We start from the raw sequence: 23,647 nt of genomic DNA on the forward strand, positions 1-23,647 counted from the left end.
TGTTGCAACTAGTTGATGTATGGAGAGCTCTGTTATAGATGTGTTGTATGTAGGGAAGACTCTCATCCCATGTCCATGGACGATTAGATTCATACATGTGTATTATGTTCACAATCATCCTATTGATGACCTCTGTTTGGCCATAAAACTTGTGGTGGAATGAAATTGACAGTGAGCTTGGTGTCAAATAATGGCCACAGGCTCGACGAAAAATGTTCGTAGGAACTTTCTATCCTGATATGCTATAATGTTATGCGGGATCCCAAAATGTACCCACACTCATTCAAACAAGTGTCTGGTAGTGGACTCTGTTGCGATAATTTCCTTATAGCCAACGAATATGTCCATTTTAGGAAATCTTTTGATGACCACAAATATGTAGTAACTTTCATGCTTGGTAGAAGGACAACCAAGCATATAGTCCATGGAGATTTATTCCGAGGTCTGGCTAGGATTATGTATACTAGTATAGAAGACTTGTTTCTTAATGGTTGTCTTGGTAATGTCATAGGAAATGAAGGATGTAATGTACTTTCCAACATTCTATCAGAGATTTTGGAAATAAAAGTACTTATGGAGTATTACCATAGTTTTCTCTACACCAAAGTGTGTCATGACCCAACTGTAGTGCATCTCCCAAATCATCTTGGCACAATCACTTGAAGGAACATAAAGGTGACGAACGTAGAATAATAATGCATCATAGAGCTGGAAGTCTAGAAATTTCTTGCTATCCACTAGCATATAGTATGTGGTTGTGAACTCTGGAACATTTATGTATAGTTGCAGCCATATAGAGGTCTATTGGCCGCAAGAGTTTAGAATAGTGGCCAGTTCTACAACTGGGGATCCACTGAGATAATATGAAATGTGACTGGTGCTTCCATTCTTTCATTTAATATTCAAATGGAATTGTTGCAGACATTTGGATCACCTTTTATGGCGATTTTGCTCCAACATCCCTTTGGTATGTATTAACTATATAGGGGCTGCCAATCTGTGTGGATTAACATATCCTTACCCAATGTGTAGTTTTTCCATTTTTGACAATCATAGAGAATTGGATATGTCTCCTTATCTTAGTTGGGGTATTTATGAATTATGTTAAAAATTGCCTCATTGTGATAGGCCATTGAAATCCCTTGTAGGGTGAGAACTACACCAATATCAAGGAGTCATAGCTGTCTATCTCAATTTCAAATGGTTTTTGTAGGTCTGCAAATGTCATTATTGATTTAGAGCAGAGGAAAATATTCATCTCAAAAAACACCTTTTGTTGGGACTTCGACAAGAAAAACATTGCTTCTACTTTGCCTTTGGTAACTTGACTCAAATTCCAAGTGATTTGATAGAATCCCAACACAAAACTTTGATAAAAATTAGCAAGGGACAAAAATATGTGAAGCTCTGTTATGGTGGTTAGGGCTAGCCAATCCTGAATGACTTGGATCTTAGTTGGATCCATATGCACTCCTTTGTCATCAATGATGTAACCCATATATTGGATCTGGTGATGAGCCCTAGAAATGGATAATTATGTGCGCTCATTTTTCCTCCTAACATAGTTTAATCAACCACTCTCTTAGCTTATTGCATGTTTTTTGACTATATTTATGCTTATTGAGTGAGTTGGGTTGGTTATTATGCCATGGCATCTAATATGTGTTTAATGCGGTTTTTTTTTTTAATTTTGGAGATAAAGTCAAAGATTTAATGCACAATTGGAAGCTCTAATTCAATGTAGACAAGGGATAGGATTTATAGGAGGGTATCCCCTTATTTTATGACTCCCCAATTCAAATTCTCGTTCGTGCAGCTTGGAGCACAAACAACCACATCAATGCACTAGGAGGTAGCCGAGCAAGTGGAGGATAACTTCTATCTATCTCAAGTTTTTGGAGCCAAGCCTCATTGATTTTAAGGAAATTTTTGGGATATTCAGCTGTATAAGTAGAGAGGCCTAGGGCCTCATTAGGAAGTTGGTCAAATTTTCGAATTTTTGTTGTAGCTTTGCTCTGCTCAACTTTGAGCTTAGTTTTGTTGATAGTTTCAGGTAATCCTATTATTATTTTGATAATAAAGACGAGATCCTTTTTGAGCTAGCATTGAGTCTTCTAAGAGGGTTGAAGCTCTTGGATTAGGGACTGATCCAAGCATCCAAGCTCCTCTTTTCCTGTACTTTTATGTTTCATTTCAGTTTATGGATTAGTTACTGTTAGATAAATTTCTTTCTTGGTTAAGAATAGGTTGCTTTTGGTTATTTAGAGGGTTTTTTCCATTTCACTTTTCTATAGTAGGTTGAATAGTGATAAAAAGAAGATACAATAAAGGCGATCAATAGAGCCTTGGCCTCCTTTCCTCCCCTTGGGACCATAGACCGAGGCCAAGACCCTCTTGCTGCCACAAAAACAAAGATTTTCCTTCTCCATAGGATTTCTAGTGTTGTAGTATGTTAAAAGGTTAATGCTTTTCTTTAGATCTATTTCACCATGTTCCTTTTTGTCTTTGAAATAAGTCTTCTTCCATTCTTTCTTTCGTTGTAGCATTTCTCAGCATTTACTTTCATAGATCAGAGTTTAGACTAGCTTTATGCAAAATCCTGTTTTTTGATGTATCTAGTTTCCTTGCTTGCTTAATCTCATTGTTTGATTTTCAGTTCTCTTGTAGCAAATATCTGCTCAAAACAAGTCATCCAATCAGCCATCACAATCTCTCCTTGATCTATGCCCCGCAGGTCACCCAAAGTTCCTCACAAATTTGCCTTAATTTTCTACACTTTTCCCATAAAATTTCCTCTCTTTCCTTGAACAAATCCATACATCTTTCCCTCTCCTAATAATTCTTGGTGAACCCTAGACACCTTAACACATCATCCTAGCCTTAAGCTACCCTTTCCACCCACTTTCCCACCTTCAAAACCTCCAAAATGGCTATTGGCATCCTCTTGTAGACCTCCTATAGACCTCCTGTAGATCCCCTACAACTTCCTATAGATTTTCCTCCATGCTTCGTTTTGAAGTCTGATTGCAGGAAAAGCCTATAGAAGGCCACATGTGACCTGCTAGGACTCATCCACACCATCCTACACCTCTGCCAATTCCAAAAATTCCCTTCATCACCACCTAATCGCTGCTACATTAACAAAAAAATAAATTACATGCATGACAATTTCACATAAAAATAGTTAAAAATTTAAAAAGATGTTTTATCCTCATTTACTTCTAGAAATAGCTTGAGTAGATATTTTTTACTTCTTGAGTATCTAATGGCATGCATTTCATGGTTTTTCATCTCTCTTTCTGCAAAAGTAGGATTAGTTGGTTAAGTAGGGTTTGCTAGGTTTACTTTATATTCCAGTCCTTTTCCTTTCTGCAAGTAGAGTAGCCTCTATACAGTAAGCTTTACTTTCTTTAATCACATATAGAGCTTCTTTTGGAATCCGTAGAAGTTGGCTTGAGCTCCTAGTGATCTTGTGCTGGCTGACCAAGTGACAACCTACAATAAGAACTAGTACTTGTGCATACAACACTCTCGCTTCCAAGTTTGTTACAAACTACCGGGTTGATAAAAGTAAAGTAGGAAGCCCAGGAGTTGCAGCATTATTATTGCAATACTAGTGCTCACCACTTTTTGGTGCCATTGTTGGGGAATCATTAGACTATTCTGTGATTACTGCATTCTTCTATTTTCTCTTGTAACATTCTGCTAAGGAGTTTATTTCAGCGAATGTAGAATAGTTGTTTCTTTATGTTTCTACATTTCCTTGCTTTCCTTTTCAATTATGAAATTTCCATTTTAGAAAAATTAGAATAGTTGTTTCTTTCAGTTTTTGCATTTCCTTGGTTTCTTTCTTTTTTGTTGACAGGGGAATTGGCAACTGGGACAGCCTCGCAACTTGTGTAACACGGGGTTGATTTTGGCCGCCACCACTATAACCCCTGGGAACTGCGCCTACCCGCTATAACATAGCTCTAGGTAAGTCCAAGGATTTGAACTCATGACCTTAAATACGAAGTCTGCTTTACAAACAAACTACATCACAGCACAATTACTAACTCACCTACCTAGTGGGGCTTTGCATTTCCTTGCTTTCATTTCAGCAAAAGTATATTAGTCATTTCCTTGCTTTCAATTCTACATTTCATTTTCTTTCCTTTTCATTTCTGCAATTTCATTTTAGCAAGTTCATTCTAGTTAGATGCAATTTGTTTGTTCAATCAATTTCAGTTTTGCAGGTACAATCAGTGAAAAAGAAAAAACCATCCAAAAGATTTATTTTCATGCTTCGTAGAAATAGAGATAATTGAGAAAAATTCTTTCCCAACACCCCCACTGCATCACATAGCCAATCTTCTCTCTTCTTCGGTGGCAGTGATCAAGAAGAACCTTTAGGTGAACAACCTGAGATATTTGAAGAACGTATAGGGGAAGAAGAAGAAGAAAACATCCCTCCTGAGACAATGGCTGAAAATAGAAATGCTAGGGAGAATGGAGAAAGAGTAGAGGGTACCTTTCCCATCCAGGAGACCTATGGGGAAACAAAAATGAAGAACATAAGCCCTTCATCCCTATCTCACTTCCATGGTTTGACTATAGAAGATCCTGACACCTTCTTCTTTGAGTTTGTTGTTATCTGTCGAACCTATGACTATGCAGAAGATAATAAAAAATTGAAACTATTTCCTGATACTCTCAAGGATGCAGCATTGCACTGGTTCATGGGGTTACCTGGCAATAGCATCACAACTTGGGCTCAGATGCAGCAAGCCTTTAATGATAAATATCGAGACTACTATATGTCAAAAGACACCAAGGAATAAATCTTCCGAATGACCATGGGAAGTGATGAATCTTTGGAAGATTATGAAGAGAGGTTCCAGCTCAGTTACAAAAGGGTTAGGTGCACACTTGACCCCGAATCTCTGAAGTTGGTCCTGCTCACGGGAATTCCAGAAGACCTTCTAAACACCCTCCACCTACTAGCTAGGGAAGACATCTACCAACTACCTTATGAGGACATAAAGACTAGTTTTAGAAAACATTCTAGAGCAGTAAGAAAGAGAGGTAGGGGGAGTCAACCCATAGCCAGTACCTCCCCATCCAATTCATCCATCAAAGGTGAACTTGGAAGCATGCTGGAAGACTTCAAGAATGAGATGCTGCAGACTCTTTCCATGCAAATGGATACCTTGCATATCAAAAGGAAACAAGAGGAAGTAGAGAGGGCTTTGGCCATTTTTGTCCTAGGTGCACCAGGAGGCATCCTAGAAATGATGTCCATTGAACTCTATAGAGGTTTGTTCAGTCCGTGAAGAAGATCATTCTACATATAAGTGCCCTTCCTTGCCTGAACATAAAGTTGTATACCAGGGGGCCGAAGGAGCCATTGAACCACTCTATTTCGTGAACCAAAGGAGACCACATGGACCTAGACCACACTAGCAGGGGATGCAAGGGACATCTCAGGCATACTACAACCCCAACCGAGTCACTTCCATACCTTCTTGGGGCCCTCCTGCTCATCCTTCTTGGTCCATGACTCCTCTTTGGTCCTTTCCATCTCAGTATCATGCCCAACCAGCTGCTTATTCATTTCAATCATATGCTTGGCCACAACCTTAGTGGAATGCATCTCATCAGTAGTGGAGGCCCTAGTACAACTCTCCTCCCACGTTTTTGCCTCCACCACCTACTCAACCTCAACCATTGCCTCTTGCTCCACCAAGGCAACCCCAAATGCCTGCCCATCCAAACCCAAATGTGAACAACAGACAAGCTTAGCAAGTATATAGTGGGGAACCCTCATGCCCAACTTATGTTGTGGAGATTCAAGAGGTTAACCCACAATTTGGGAAGCTTCTCCCAAATAGCCAGCCTCCCCGTCGGGAGGTTGAGTAATATAAAGAGGAAAGCAAACTTAAAGCAATTCCACCCTTTCCTAAGAGACTATCCGGGACAACACAACCCACCCTAGAGGAAATTAAACTTCTAGGAGAATTGAAATAGTTATGTGTGAAGATACCACTTCTCCAAGCCATAAAAGATGTGCCTATGTACAATAGGATGATCAAAGATAAGTGCTTTAGGCATCCAGGAAGGCACAAGAGAGATGCCCCAACCATCAATGTCATAGAAAAACTGTCTAACCTGATGTTGGGGCAGGTAATTTGTCTAAAATATCTGGACCCTAGAAGCCCAGTAGTTGATGTCCACATCAACGGCACCATGATCTGACATACCTTGATTGATCTGGGAGCTACCATTAATGTGATGACAAAGAACACCATGCTCAAACTTAAAATCCATGGCTCCTTGAGGAAGACCACAACTAATCTACAGCTAGAAAACTGCTCCACCGTGACCCCTGAAGTGATTGTGGAAGATGTGATGGTCTCCATTGATTCTTGGGAGTACCCTTCTGATTTCATAGCTCTCCAGCTGAAGGTAAAGCTCATTGGGTATCCTCTCATCCTGGGGAGACCCTGGTTGGCTACTGTTGATGCCTACATCAATTGTCAAGCTGGGAACATGACCATCAAGAATGAGCATATGTCCAAACAGCTAATCCTATACCCTCTTGCCCAATCCTTTCTAGAACATGATCTACCTCTTAGGTTGGAGGAGGAGGATGAAGATGAAGTCTATTCTACACCACTTTTTGCATTAGAAACTATCATGGGGGGGAAATCGCAAGATGAGGATGATATCATTGAAAATTTAATTCAGAATCCACCCTCCTGTTCCTTGTCATTAGAATATATAATGAAAGAAACACAAAAAAATCCCTTAATTGATCTTTGTGTGGCTAACCCAACTTCTCTCCGTGTTAAGAATATAGAGTTCGGCCCAGAAAGAACCTTGAAAATCAATCCATCCCTAACCACTTCCAAGGAGAAGGAGATGTGTAGTTTATTGAGAAAACATTTAGATGCCTTTGCCTGGAGTTATAAGGAGATGAAGGGAGTACACCCTTCAGTATGTAATCATATATACATTAAGGAATATTTCAAACCAGTCAGGCAGCCTCAAAGGAGGGTGAATCCAGCCCTTAAAGACATTGTTAAGGAAGAATTGCAAAAATTACTTAATGTAGGATTCATCTACCCCATCTTTGATAGTGAATGGGTCTCTCCTTTGGTGCTAGTGCAAAAGAAAAATGGTAAGTGGAGAATTCATGTTGATTATCAGGAATTGAAAAAATTCACTAAAAAGGACCATTTTCCTTTGCCTTTCATAGATCAAGTGTTAGATGGTTTGGCAGGGAAAAAGTTTTTCTCCTTCCTAGATGGGTTTAGAGGGTATAATCAGATTCAAATCAGCCCAGAAGATCAAGATAAGACCACTTTCACTTGTCCTTGGGATATCTTTTAATATTGGGTCCTTCCTTTTGGTTTTTGCAACAATCTAGCCACTTTCCAGAGAGCAGTATTAAGTATATTTTATAAACTGGTTCATGATGTAGTGGAAATATATATGGATGATTTTACTCCTGAAGGTTCTAACTTTCACGAAGCTTTATCTAACCTAGGAAAAGTCTTGGACAAGTGTACTAAAATGAACCTGTCCCCTAGTCTGGGAAAATGTGAATTTTTGATCACTGAAGGGACTGTGCTAGGTCATGCAATATCTCAACAAGGATTGTAGGTGGACCCCACCAAAGTTGCCATCATCCAAAGGGTCCCAGCTCCTCAAAAGGTCAGATATGTCCAAAGTTTCTTAGGCTTAGCTGGATATTACAAAAGGTTCATTAAATATTTTAGTAAGTTAGCCTCTCCGTTGTTTGATCTTTTAGGAAAAGATGTCGAGTTCATATGGACTGAAAACTATCAAGAAGCCTTAGATACCTTGAAAATAAAACTTGTGACTGCCCCAATTTGGAGAGGCCCAAACTAGGCCCTTCCTTTCCACATTCACATAGACACCCTGAGCAAAGCAATAGGAGCAGCCTTAGGACAAATTGATGAAAAGTTACCTTATGCCATATACTTAATAAGTAAAAATTTGTCAAAGGCAGAGTTAAAGTACATGGTAACTGAGAAGGAACTCCTAGCTATAGTGCATTCCTTAAACAAATTCAGACACTACATCACGGGCTATCAAACCTTTGTACACATTGATCATGCTGCAATTAGATATTTAATGAACAAACCAGATGTAAATGCTCGCATTATTAGATGGTTTCTTTTACTGCAGTAGTTTGATTTGACCATTGTTGATAAGCCTGGTAAAGAAAATGTTGTTGTTGGCCTTTTGTCTAGAGTAAATTTGCCTACAGGTGAAGAAGGAATGGTGGATTATCAAATTCCATGTGAACACCCATTTGTTATCTCAGTACTCTCCCCATGGTTTGCTGATATAGAAAACTACTTTTTTTCAGCACAATTCCCACCACACCTATCCTCAAAGGGGAAGAGCTCAAAGGAGAAGAGCAGGATCATGAGGAAAAGTTCCCCTTTCACCTGGATTGGGGGAAATCTCTTCAAACTTGGCCCAAATCAGGTCTTGAGAAGATGTGTCAGGGAGGAGGAAGTTTTTGACATTATCCCGACCTGTCATGATGGGCCTTGTGGAGGCCATTTTGCAGGAAAGAGGACTGCCTTCAAAATATTGCAAGCATGCTACTATTGGCCCACTCTTCATCAAGATGTGAGGAGATATACCAACCAATGTGATCAGTGTCAAATGATGGGGAGACCTACTCCAAAGGATGAGATGCCCATGCAACCTCAAGTGACCTTTGAGCCATTTGAGAAGTGGGGCATGGACTTTGTGGGTCCTATGAACCCTTCTTCAAAACAAAAGAAATACATCATTGTGTGTATAGATTTTCTAACAAAATGGACAGAAACAAAAGCAATCAAAGTAGCGAGAGAGGACACAAAAGCTGATTTTTTAAGAGAAAACATATTCCATAAGTTTGGGTATCCAAGAGATCTAGTCACAGATCAAGGCAGTCAGTTCACTTCCAATTTGATTGAAGACGTGCTCACACATTATAAAATAAAGCACAAGACTTCCACCCCTTACCATCCACAAGCCAATGGGTAGGTGGAAGTCACTAATAGAGCTTTGGAAGTAATTCTGACCAAAGTAGTGAGCAACAGATGAAAATATTGGGCGGATAGACTAGTTGAGGCCACCTAGGCCTACAACACAACATGGAAAACCACCACAGGGTTCACACCTTATGAACTGGTTTATGGAAAGAAGGCTTTGCTATCAATAGAATTTGCATTCAATACACTAAGGATTGCAACTCAGGTGGACCTAGACCTCAACCATGCATAGAGGGAAAGACTACTCCAGCTTAATGTATTGGATGAACAAATATTGAAGGCCCTTCTCCACACAGAGGTAGTTTAGCTTCAAAGGAAGATATGACATGACAAAAAATCAAGGAGAAGTAATTCCAAGAGGGAAATTGGGCACTGCTTTATGACTGATGGTATAAAGAATTCAAAGGCAAGCTAGGGACAAGATGGTTGGGACCTTACACTATGAAAAAATGCAATGGCAATGGTTCAGTTTTGATCAGAACCATTGATGAGGAAGTCATCCCCATGCTTGTCAATGAACATAGGTTGAAAATTTACAAGAAGCCCCTCTTGAAGCGAGAGTTCCTTGAAAATCTGAATAAGACAATGATGGTAGTGGAGTAGGTCTTCGCCTCCACTTCATCCACTCACTGAAGAAGCATAAAAAAATAATAATAGGGACTCAATTGAAAACCTCCATGAGGCGCTTGACTCCCATCATTGGGTTGAAAACCTCTTTTGACACAACCTAGTGATGAAAAAAACAAAAAAAAGAGAGAATAAGAACCCTGCGTGAGAACCTTCCTTAGAGGTGCCCAGGGCAGGAAATTAGGGTGACAACCTCCTTGAGGTGCCCTAGTTATCTTTAAAAAAATAATAAAAAATAAAAACAGAGAAAAAAGGAGAAGAAAATTGACTTTTAATGTGCATTGCAGATTACAGGTGGATCATAGGGAGCAAGAGAAGATGCCACAGAGACTATTTCATCTCCTCCACACTCTTCTCCATTGTTTTTTACCTTTCTTTCACCCACTATGTTTTCTTTCCAAAATCTGTGTTCTACAGGAGTCCTTGCTTTTCTATAGGAGGCTCCTGTAGAAATCACATAGAGCCAGAAATGGTTCCAAAAAGTAGTTTGAGGGGCTGGGAAGTTTTATGAAGAGCATGTAGACCCTTTTACATCTATCTACCCTCCTTGCCATCCACTCCACATCTGCATCACATCATCATCATCATTTTTGCCTTCCTGTCACAGAAAACCAGTTTCTAGAGAAATAAAAATAAAAGAAATAAAGGGAGCAACACCTCCAAATCTCAGCTACAGCTTACCAAGTACCTCTCCATCTCCATCAACGTCTCTGGCATCATCTTCACATCCCCCAGCACAAAAATCAGCTAAAAATGTTAAAGGGAGAAGTAGCTACAGGACCTCCTGTAGGAATTCCTATAGAAGTTGATCCCAATAAAATCGAGCCACAACAACAAAAGAAGTGCAACCATGGGATTGAAGGGGACATCTAAAGCTCGATCCAACCAAAGGATACATACACAAAGTAAACAAGCCACACATCAGATAGCAGAGAGCATGCAACAAAGGAGATACATGCATGCAGCAACTGAAATACAAGCATGCAACAATAAAAGGAACCAAAATGGCTCAAAACACGTACATTAGACTCACAGGTAAGTGACTAACCCTCTCATCTATTGCATTTTTTGTAATTGGAAAATATTCATAAGCGAATGAGATGGTTAGGGTTGAACGAGAAAAAGTGGCCAGTTAACTGGCCGCCCTCATCCAGTTGAATGCATTCATCCAGAGATGCCACCACACATGTGCCTAGTCAACTAAGAGAAAAATCTAAAGGACAGGTAATGAGGGGTATGAAAACTCCAATGCAATGATGGGAAGTGATTGTGGGAGGAAACCATGATGACAAGGCAGTGAGGACCAATAGTCTAAATATGGCAACGTACATTTTTTGCCAACTCACCCTATCACCAAAAATATCTAAAGAAGGAATAAGTACTCCTCCTCGAAACTCCTTCACCACCTTTTCTTTCATTCCATCCTCATCCACTTAGCTGCTACAAGCTCTTTTCCACCACCATAGCCTCGAAACCATCATTCTCCATCGCTTTCATCCATCCTCCTACTATCGACATTCTATAGGAGCACCTATAGGTTCTACACGAGCACCTACAGGCAGTTCTACAGGAGGGGCAGTAAGCTGTTTTTAAGGAGAAAACATTGTGTTTCTCCTCGAAGATTGGATTGAGGAGGTAGATTCTATGCATACCCACCTTGATTATCAATATGTGCAAGGAATGATATAATTTTAAGGATGAATTAAGTCTATAGAAGAAGAGGAATTCCATAAAAGTTTCTTGCCTGTTTTCTTAAAAAAAACCCATAATTTTTCTCTGTTTTCCTATTTCTTCAAAATTCTTGTCTCCATCTCTACCTTGGGTGTTCAAAAGGGGTATAAGCATAATGATATGGGGATTCATGATGAAGGAGCTCACAAATTCAACCAAGCTCCATGAAAATCCCGAAGTAGTAGCCATTTTCACCAGAGAAAATTGGATGCCATTTTTTGAGAAATTTCGAGGGTTTGATGAAGAAGTGGCTAACGAGTTTGTCATTTCTTTAGTCCCTCACTCAAGGACCCATGTTACTATTACTTTTAGATGTCTCTACATGGAAATAACCCCAAAATTTATCAGTAGGGTTATCACCCTCCCACTTGGATTACCTTGGAACAAAGATGAAAAGCAAATTGGATAATATGCCAAGAAAAACTTCTTCCAAAACAATGAACATCCTATATAAGACAAAAATGGCATTAGAAGGACAATCATACCTTACCCTTGGGATGAGGTTAGTACCAAATTATCAAATATATTTCCTATGAATGGAGGTATAGCATAGTTTATGGCTACCATTTTATACTTCTCCATGAGCTGAGATATGGCATGGACACTCCAACAACCCAAAAACTCAGCATCCCCTATTTTGTCCTACAATCCCTCATAGACTCTAGCATTAAGTTAAAGGCAGGAGGTCCAGATCAGTTGGCTCACCATGGGTTAGTTAAACTGTTAGTGGAAGAAACCCTCCATACCTTCACAATCCCCATAGCACGGGAAATCTTCCGAAACATGACAATAGAAGATAATATAAAGGCCCTCACATATGATCTCAATCCTTCTGATAGTGAGGGGGAAGAGCAGCAAGGGGGAAAAAAAAAGAAAATTGAGGAACAAGAAGGGAAGAAGGAAGACACCAAAACAAAGAACGAGGAAACCAAAACAGAGGAGGAAGAAACCAAAACAGAAGAAAAGGAAACAAAACCAGTAGAGACAGAGAAAAAGACAGAAGGAGAGGAAAAAGGGTCAGAAAAGACAGAAGTGTCTCCTGAGACCCTAGAAAGAGAGGAAGTATCTGTCCTCACTGCCCTCAACACCCTAATTAAACCAAAACAAAAGAGGAAGAGGCAGACATCAATGTATTTCAAGGCTCACAAAAGCACAAGGAACAAATAGGGGAAGCCCTAGCCTTCTTCTGAAATGCCCATTGTTATTGAAGATTCACCCCCTACTGAAGGTAAGGAATCCCCTTCCAAGGCACCTATCACTTATGAAAGGGGGACTCCTAGATCTCCCACATGGAAGGAAAAAGTAGAACTACAGGACTCAAAAACAGTTTTACAGGAAGCACAGACTATTCTACAGGAGACCCTGTCAAGACTACAGGAGAACGAAAAACTTGAGTGAAGGATAGGAGGACAACCACAAGGGAAGGAGGAATCAACAGAGGCACAAGAACCTGACCCCAAACCTAGTTTGGGCTCTTACTACAATCCTCTTGATGTGGGAAGAATCATTCCATAGAAATTTGCAATCCCACTTTTCTTTGAGTTGGAGAAAGAAAGAATAAGGAGCCATAGATGGATGCAAATCGCCAAATCCAAGGCAGTAGAGGATATTGGCCATATGGAGAATCAAATCAGAGAAATGGGCAGGGAGCTAAGTTCTATCATACATAGAGAGGAAATCACAAGAACTCACCTTGAAATAGAAAATGAGTTGCTAAGAAGAGAACTGAAAGAAAAAGAGACACAATTGGCATGCATAGCCAGCTAGTCTATGGAGGCACTGCAATGCAGAACACTAGCAAAATCATATGGATTATACCTCAAGGACCAATGGCTATAGTTTCAGATAAATAATTTGGCACAAAGAGGCACAATGCCTTTTCAAGATTACAAAGAGTTTGTGGACCTATGTGACGAAATCTCTTCAGAATGTGTGGGACCCCAATGCTGGGCTAGGGGACCTGCAACTAATGGCCATAGCGTCATGGATGAATCATGAACAGTTAAGGGCAACATAAATAAAAAAGTTGATTTTAAAAGAGTAGAATGAGCCCTTAATTATGAAAATTGAGCCATCAGATCCCATGGCACTCATCAGCACACATCACCTACTTGCAAATAATCCCCAAATTGTCACTAAGTATATCAATGATCAGGCTCAAGCCATTGCACATTTTGAGGACATGGAAAGATTAGTTGGGGATGAATGTATTCATGCTTGTATGAAGAGATGGAACACACTACCACACAACTTGTAGATCAGGGAGTATCACTCCCCAACAAGGATAAAGGAAGCATTGAGGAGAGTGCCACTGTACAAGCGCTCTATGTAGAGTTTGAAGGTCAATTGGATTGGCCTCAAATTGAGTCCCCACTGCTATTAGGCATTTTAGAGGGTAGAAAAGAGGAAGAAGAGCAACAACTATAGGAAGTGGTGGACAGAAAGGGTAGGATTCCATGACAAAGAAGAGGAGCTCACATCAAAAGCATGGGATGTTAGGGAGGCCATCAAGGCCATCAAATATGAGTTGATGGACTAGGTTGCTCAAAGGATGAGCAACACCTTCAGTAGGGAGGTGACGATGAGCCCCATAAATGGGTAATTATATGGGCTCATTTTTCCTCCTAACACATTTTAATCAACCATTATCTTAGCTTATTGCATGTTCTTTTATTATATTTATGCTTATGGAGTGAGTTGGGTTGGTTATTATGCCATGGAGTCTAATGTGTGTTTAATGCATATTTTTGTTGAATTTTGGAGATAAAGTCAAAGATTTAATGGAAAATTGGCAGAAATAATTTGAAGTAGACAAGGGAGAGGATTTATAGGATGGTATCCCCCTCATTTATGACTCCCCACTTTGAATTCTGCTTCATGCAGCTCAGAGCACAAACAGCCACATCAAGGCACTAGGACGTAGCCGAGCAAGTGGAGGACAACTTCTATTTATCTCAAGTTTTTGGAGCCAAGCCTCCCTGATTTTAAGGAATCCATTGGGAGCTTCAGTTGTATAAGTAGAGAGGCCAAGGGATTCATTAGGAAGTTGGTCAAATTTTTGAATTTTTGTTGCAGCTTTGCTCTGCTCAACTTTGATTGCAGCGTTGCTCTGCTCAATTTTGAGCTTACTTTTGTTGACAGTTTCATGTAATCCTATTATTATTTTGATAATAAAGATGAGATCCTTTTTGAGCTAGCACTGAGTCCTCTCAGAGGGCTGAATCTCTTGGGTTAGGGCCTAATCCAAGCAGCCAAGCTCATCCTTTCCTATACTTTTATGTTTCGTTTCAGTCTATGGATTAGTTACTGTTAGATAAATTTCTTTCTTGTTTAAGAATAGGTTTCTTTCGGTGATTTAGAAGGTTGTTTCCATTTCAGTTTTCTATAGTAGGATAAACAATGATATAAAGAAGATGAAAAAAAGGCCATCAATTGAGCCTTGGCCTCCTTTCTTCCCCTTGGGACCATGAATTGAGGCCAAGACCCACTTGCTGCCACAAAAACACAGATTTTCCTTCTCCATAAGATTTCTATTGTTGTAGTCTATTAAAAGGTTAATGCTTTGCTTTAGATCTACTTCACCATGGTCATTTCTATCTTTGCAATAATTCTTCTTCCATGCTTTCTTTCCTTTTAGCATTTCTCAGCATTTACTTTCATAGATCAGAGCTTAGACTAGCTTGATGCAAAATCCTGTTTTTTTATGTATCTAGTTTCCTTGCTTGCTTAATCTTATTATTTGATTTCTAGTTCTCCTGTAGAAAATCTCTTCTCACAACAATTCATCCAATCAGCCATCATAATATCTCCTTGATCTTTGCCCCACAGGTCACCCAAAGTTCCTCACAAATCTGCCTTAATTTTCTACACTTTTCCCATAGATTTTCCTCTCTTTCCTTGAACAAATCCAACCATCTTTCCCTCTCCTAATAATTCTTGATGAACCCTAGACACATTAACACATCATCCTAGCCTTTAGCTACCCTTTCTAGCCACTTTCCCACCTTCAAAGCCTCCAAAACTGCTCTCGGCATCCTCCTGTAGACCTCCTATAGACCTCATGTAGATCCCTTGTAGCCTCCTGTAGATTTTCCTGTAGGATTCTTTTTGAAGTCTGATTGTGGGAAAAGCCTCCATAAGGCCACCTAAGGCCTCCTAGGACCCATCCACACCATCCTACACCTCTGCAAATCCCAAAACCGCCCTTCATCGCCACCTAATCGCTGCTCCATTCATAAAAAATAAATTACATGCATGACAATTTTACATAAAAATACATAAAAAATCAAAAAGATGTTTTTCCCTCATTTACTTCTAGAAATAGCTTGAGTAGATGTTGTTTACTTCCTGAGTAGGTAATGGCATGCATTTCATGGTTTTTCATCTGCCTTTCTGCAGAAGTAGGATTAGTTGGTTAAGTAGGGTTTGCTAGGTTTACTTTACATTTTAGTCATTTTCCTTTCTGCAAGTAGAGTAGCCTTTGTAGAGTAAGCTTTCCTTTCTTTCATCACATATAGAGCTTCTTTTGAAATCCATAGAAGTTGGCTTGAGCTCCTAGTGATCTTATACCGACTGATCAAGTGACAACCTGCAGTAAGAACTAGTACTTGTGCATACAACACCGTCGCTTCAAGTTCGTTACGAACTACTGGGTTGATCAAAGTAAAGTAGGAAGCCCAGGAGTTGCAGCATTATTGCTGCAATACTGGTGCTCACCATCTGGCTCATGCTAAAGGTGCATTTCTCCATGTTTTCACATGGTTTGAGCTTCCGTAGGGTTTCAAGGACATGTCGAATGTGTTGCAAGTTATCTTACTAACTTTTGATGAAGATGAGGAAGTCATCGAGATATACAACCAAGAACGAGATGGTAAATGGCCGCAAGATGTCATCCATCAGCCTCATAAAATTTGTAGGGTAATTTGTCAATCCCAAGGGCATGGCCATCCACTCAAAAAGGTTTTCCTTGTGTTTAAAGGGAATATTCTATACACCTGCGTGTTCTATTGGAACCTGGTGATAACCAGACTTTAAATCGATCTTACTAAAATATTTGGTCCATTTGAGCTAGGAGAGTAGGTCATCAATCCATGGGATTAGATACCTATTCTTGACAATGATTTTATTTAGTGCCCAATAATCAATGTGGAGTTGTCAGTTCTCTTCCTTATTTTGTACAAGTATAATTGGGTTCCCACAAGGTCAAGAACTTCGTTAGATTTTTCCCTTTTTCACCAACTCGAAGACCAACTATTTTATTTCTTCATTTTCTAGAACAGAGCGACGATATATCAACCCTATGGATAAAGGCCTTCTTGGATTTAAATTGATTGAATGCCTAGCCTAACAATGCAAACGTACCCCTGCGGGTGAGGATAAGTTTCCATGTATTCTTCCATGACCTTATCGACCTTCTTTTGTTGTGTGGTGGAACCTTTCGCAGGGTCCATGGATGCAACCATGATCTTCCTTTGACTTTGATAATGATTAAAAAGGAACCAAATTCCCTAGTCTAACAGAAGACCTTACCACATTGCTTAACAAAGATCAAATAGATGGTGGTAGGTGGGACTACCTATTTGTTAAGTTATGGTATGTTCTATGCTTATAACAGTTTACTTCTTTTTCTTATTATATTCCACCGATTAGCAATCACATGTACATAAAGTAAAGTGCAGATAGAACATTAAACGATCGACAGAAAACAAGCCAAGACAAGAGACACAAGATGTGGCGGCTAGCCAGGGACAAACCCCACAATGTGTGGGGAAACCCTTTGATCAAATCTTCTTTTATCTTCAATAATTCAGCAGAGAGAAATAGTACAATAAATCTGATTCATATCAGCAGTAGCAAACCCTAGATCAACAGCATCAGCATTAGCGGCTTCATTATCAAAATAGGGCAGATGATATCTCACAAACCGACCGTCGGATTGACTTCATTCCACCACCAAAAGTTTCGGTTTCCATAGGAGGTTCAGATGAACCTACAGCACAGTTCAGATGAGGAGATCTTCTAGGCCACGCAAGTCAATCTTTACTTCTGCAGTTGCAGCTTCAGTTTCAGCAATTTCCGGCTTCAAACTAGGGCAGTCGATATCTTGCAAACCGTTCGTCGGATTGACTTCATTTCACCACCAAAAGTTGCAGATTTCAAAGGAGATTTAGATGAACCTACAGCGCAGTTCCAAAGAGGAGATATTCTAGGCCACGCAAGTCAATCTTTACTTCTGCAGTTGCAGTTTCAAACAGCTTCCGGCTTCACATGTGTGAGAGAGAGAGACCCATTTCAGCGCAGTAGAGAAGAGACTCATATCTGCGCAGTAGAGAGAGAGAGATGTGATGAGATGAGTGAGTCCAAATGAGGAAAAGTCTTCTTATATTTATACACAACGTTGGTGGGTGAATAGATGCGACTGTTGGGCTTCTGAGCCTACATGAGTTGTAGGTCGGCTTGATAATAATTCCATAATCAAAATAAATTCATATCTCCATGAATACTTATCGGAATCGGATGATCTTTATATCAATCCTACACCTCTCGACGAGAGGAATCTAATAAAAATATTATCAGCCATGAATAAGATGACCCACATGAAGTTTTGCCTTGGTCTCCAATTTTAACACTCCCTCTCAACCATGGAGAACTTCATCTACAATCTGTCTATCGGTCGTTACTATTCATCCATCAAATGCACTAGCTTGTACAGCCTGACCCTCGCCCTGCTTTGCTCTATTCTGCCTGTTATACTTTGTCTTGTTCTGCCTGCACTGATCTGTACTGTTTTGATCTATTCTGCTCTGCTCTTACATTGTTCTGTTCTACTTTGCTTTTTTCCGAATTATGAAGAAGAAGAAATGATCGAGGATGTATCATACTGACTCAAAGTCAGTCTCAAAGTATGTACCACTGGTCCCAGACCAGTCTCAACCAACCCAAAGTTAGCGTCATAGTGAGTACAACTCCAATGGTCCAAGACCAATATCATCCTCCACTGACTCAAAGTCAGTCTCAGAGTATGTACCACTGATCCCAGACCAGTCTCAACCGACCCGAAGTCAGCGTCATAGTATGGTAAAACTCCTACCACTGGTCCCAGACCAGTATCATTGATCCCAGATCAATGGAGGTCATCCTAGCGTAGGGAGTACGGTAGTTACAACGATGCGTCCATCAGTACTACTATGGTCCCTAACTTCATTTCCCTGCTCATTGATCAGATGAGAGGTACTTCCCATGAGTCCCAGACTGCATGGGTAGGATGCCTCGACAGGAGAACTAATCAATCCTGTCCTCATAGGAGAACACATCAATCCTGCTACAATTGCCATGGAGAACACATCAATCCAGGCCTCACAAGAGAACACATCAATCCTGCTACAATCGCCATGGAGAACACAGCAATCCAGGCCTCACAGGAGAACTAATCATCCTGCTACACAGGAGAGCGAATCATCCTATTCCACAAGAGAGCGAATCATCTTGTCCCACAAGAGAGCGAATCATCTTATTCCAGTGTGCACCACCAGGGGAGTGTGAGTCACCCTGTGGTTGTATGTTGCTCCAGTAATAACCGCAAGCCCTCAGAGCTCCCAGAGCTTAATGTATGCAACATGCAGGACCCTTGTACAAGGGTTTCTTACCGACTCCAAGTCGTTTGGGAAAATCACAAATTAGATCTTTCCTCGGGGCTTTGACAAGGTGTATCAACCTGTACATCATCTTAATGCGATGGAGCCTCCTTGCTCATCAACTTACCATATCCAAGATGATGTCTATCTGCTGGAGAAATCGACGAATACAAGATTCCTCAATAATCGAATCCCACCTCTGGTTGTTATAGAGAATCACAGTGGTACCCAATGTAAATCCAAACAGCTCACTGAAGAGCTTTCGCAACCAGACTACCTCACACGAGGTTATGCTAGCAACAATATATCCTGCTTCGGCGGTGCTCAAAGTCACCGACTTCTGCTTCCTGCTCATCCAGGATATCGAAGCAAATCCCAAGGTGAAACAGCACCCGGAGGTGCTCTTACGGTCCACCACACTGCCTGCCCAATCAACATTAGTATATCCAAGTAGTCTCACATCTCCAATAGTGTATCTTAATCCATGAGAGATTGTGTCCTGAAGACATCTCAGAAGATTCCTGGCATCAATCCAGTGAGGCTCAACCAAATATGAGCTCACAAGGCTAACTACAAAAAATATGTTCGGACGGAGGTTCACCAAGAACATCAATGCGAATGAGTTTATGAAACTCAGAGGCATTTCCCAAATCTGGTCTGACATCACTACCATATAACTTCTAAAAGTTAAGATCCTCGAGGTAGTCACAGGCTTGCAGTCCATCATACCAAATCTTTCCAATATCTTTACCACATATTTCCCTTGAGATAGGAAAATTTCCCTTGGCTTTTGCCATACTTCAAGTCCTAGGAAGTAGTGCATCAGACCTAGGTCTTTCATTTCAAATTCAGAAGCCATCTCCCTCTTACATTTGTGAATGAGAGTGTTTGCACCTGTTAGAAAGAGGTCATCCACATACAACACCAGTATGAGAGGCTTGTCATCTTCAACCTTAAAGTAAAGGTTAGGATCAGCTTCACTCCTAGTGAATCCCAGCTTCATCAAGTAGTTATCGATCCTCTCATACCATGCTCGGGGTGCTTGCTTCAGCCCATAGAGAGCGTTCTTCAACCTGCAACATGAGATTTTCAATCATAAATCTCAAATCCTCTAGGTTGCTCCACATAGACCTCTTCTTTGATAGAACCATGCAAGAACGCGGTCTTAACATCCATCTGATGTAGGTTCCATCCTTGTGAAGCCACAAGGGCTATGATCAAGCGGATGGTCGTATATCTGGTAACAGGTGCAAATATCATAGTCTATACCTCCCTTCTGGGATAAACCACGAGAAAGAAAATGAACCTTATACTTTTCCATACATATACGACTCATATTCTGTGGTCATAGCATCCTTCCATAGTTAATGCTTGATGACATCTGAGAATGATGAAGGTTCATTCTGTATTATCGTGCTCATGATGGTCAGGTATCCCTGATACCTGTTAAGTTTCTTACTTTGACGGAAGGTTCCTCAGGGTGCAGCATGTCCTTCAGAATCATCAAGTATCCCTCTAAGCCACGAAGGCCTCTTCCTAGAAGAGGAAGGCTCACGTGGATGAGAATCAATCAGATCCATGGGTTATTCTACATCAGGCATTGATTCATCATCCTTTTCTTTCGGTTCCCTGGTGTCGGCTTCTTGAGAGCTCCTCAAAGTCAGAAGATTGTTCACCTTGCGGTGAACTTTTCTTCAAGAGGCTTGGAACCTAATGCTTGATGAGGGCATCGATTTTGTACATATACGGTGGTGATTGTAGTTTCAGCCCATAGGAACTTTGGAAGTCTTTGATCATGTAACATGGCCCGGACAACTTCCATCATTGTGTGGTTCTTCCTTCCTGCCACACCATTCTGCTCAAGAGTATGTGGTGTAGTAGTCTCCCTCTTAATGCTAGCCTCAGATATGCCTGAGTGAACCAACTGTAATACATCGGAGGTCTTGCTTTGGCTTGAGGGGAACGGTCCCCTTTTGAGCTTTCCTTCGACACATCCCGGACATACACCTTCTTTCTCTACTTGGAATTCGGGCATCCCTGTCACCATTTGTTTCACACCAAGTAGAGCTTTGTAATGAAGTTGGGCAAACCTCTGATGCCAATGTTCGGACTGAAGAGTTGTGTCACAAGACATGACACCTAGCGGACTTCCATCAACCTGATATAATGAATCAACACTAAACCCAAGAGTAAAGGAATCTTTAACATTATTTTTCCATATACATACCTTGCCATTGCTGAAGGTTACCTTGTAGCCTCTGTCTTCCATTGCCAAGATGGACATTAGGTTCCTTTTGAGGTCAGGTGCATTTAATACATCCTGGACTTTCTAGCCTTCTTGAATGGTTGTCCTCTTCCTCGATCTCCAGCTCTCCTCTTACCTTTGCTGTTGAATTTGTCATTCCTTTGATTTTCCATCAGAGGGATTTTGATCATCGTCACGGTGTGAGTCCTTTCTATCAGGGCACTCCCTTGCATAGTGACCTACTTTATCGCAGATGTAACATCATCCTTTTCTTCCACCCTTAGGTCCAGCCTTTCCTTTTGATTTAGACCCAGAATTATTTCTTTTCTTAGCATGAGAAGAAAAAAGCAGCAGGAGGACCTTTAGGCAAGGGCATTTCCTGCTCTTCTACCCTTGTTTGTTCTTGAATGCATCTAGCCATTAATTCCTCGAAACTAAGAATTACATTATTGTTCAGAAGAGTAGTCCTGAACACATACCATTTAGATGGTAATCCTCCGAGAGTTGTGAGTGCCATTTCTTTGTCAGTAATGGTTTCCCCAACAGATAGGAGATCGTTCTTGATCTCGGTGATTCTTAAGAAGTATGCTTGCATACTTTCATCTTTACCCTTCTTGATTTCCCTCAACTTATTTCTAAGAAACAAAACTTGATTTGCATCATTAACTTTAAATAAACTCACCAGTCTGTCGTAGATTTCCTTGGAGGTGTCTAGATCAGAGATGTAGGCCACCAAGCACTTGTCGATAGAGTCCCGGATGATTTTCTTTGTTTTGACTTCTCCATTTTTCCATTTGTTCTAGGTAGCAACAGATGCATTTGATGAAGGCTCAACAATATTGCCTCTTACATGGTCCAGCACTCCTTGATCTTCAAGGGTTAGATCGATAGACATCCTCCATCTGTGATAGTCAGCTTTCTCGCGGAGCTTGTCTTCGGCAGGAAAGAGTGTTGAGGACCCCATAGTTGTTTTAGGATAGCCTTGCCAGTCTTCTCTTCAATGATTGCTCTTGCTCTTGCTCGGGCTTTGTCTTCACCTCAGCTCCGATACCATGTTAAGTTATGGTATGTTCTATGCTTATAACATTTTACTTCTTTTTCTTATTATATTCCACCGATTAGCAATCACATGTACATAAAGTAAAGTGCAGATAGAACATTAAACGATCGACAGAAAACAAGCCAAGACAAGAGACACAAGAAGTGGCGGCTAGCGAGGGACAAACCCCACAATGTGTGGGGAAACCCTTTGATCAAATCTTCTTTTATCTTCAATAATTCAGCAGAGAGAAATAGTACAATAAATCTGATTCATATCAGCAGTAGCAAACCCTAGATCAGCAGCATCAACATTAGTGGCTTCATTATCAAACTAGGACAGACGATATTTCACAAATCGACCATCGGATTGACTTCATTCCACCACCAAAAGTTTCAGCTTCCAGAGGAGGTTCAGATGAACCTACAGCGTAGTTCAGATGAGGAGATCTTCTAGGCCACGCAAGTCAATCTTTACTTCTGCAGTTGCAGCTTCAGTTTCAGCAGTTTCTGGCTTCAAACTAGGGCAGTCGATATCTTGCAAACCGTTCGTCGGATTGACTTCATTTCACCACCAAAAGTTGCGGCTTTCAAAGGAGATTCAAATGAACCTACAGCGCAGTTCCAAAGAGGAGATCTTCTAGGCCACGCAAGTCAATCTTTACTTCTGCAGTTGCAGTTTCAAACAGCTTCCGGCTTCACATGTGTGAGAGAGAGAGACCCATTTCAGCGCAGTAGAGAAGAGACTCATATCTGCGCAGTAGAGAGAGAGAGAGATGTGATGATATGAGTGAGTCCAAATGAGGAAAAGTCTTCTTATATTTATACACAACGTTGGTGGATGAATAGATGCGACTGTTGGGCTTCTGAGCCTACATGAGTTGTAGGTCGGCTTGATAATAATTCCATAATCAAAATAAATTCATATCTCCATGAATACTTATCGGAATCGGATGATATTTATATCAATCCTACACCTCTCGACAAGAGGAATCTAATAAAAATATTATCAGCCATGAATAAGATGACCCACATGAAGTTTTGCCTTGGTTTCCAATTTTAACACTCTTTTATCTTGTATCATTTACTACCCAATGTAATAATAACAGTGTGAGGCCTCGACTCATACATAGAATGACACTTTGATATGGATGGTTGGCCTAATAATACATCACAAACTTCAAGATGAGAAATGCCACATAGTACCTCATATGTGAAGGGTTCGATGCTATATGGAAAATGGAACTCTTGATTGACGTAAAGATATCATCCCTGATGGACCCAACCAATGGTGTATTTTTGGGGTGTGGTTTGTT

This window comes from Pinus tabuliformis, chromosome 8 (genome assembly GCF_031772625.1).
Source record: "Pinus tabuliformis cultivar Carrire ecotype Pingquan chromosome 8, CPIR1, whole genome shotgun sequence".
Lineage (NCBI taxonomy): Eukaryota > Viridiplantae > Streptophyta > Pinopsida > Pinales > Pinaceae > Pinus > Pinus tabuliformis.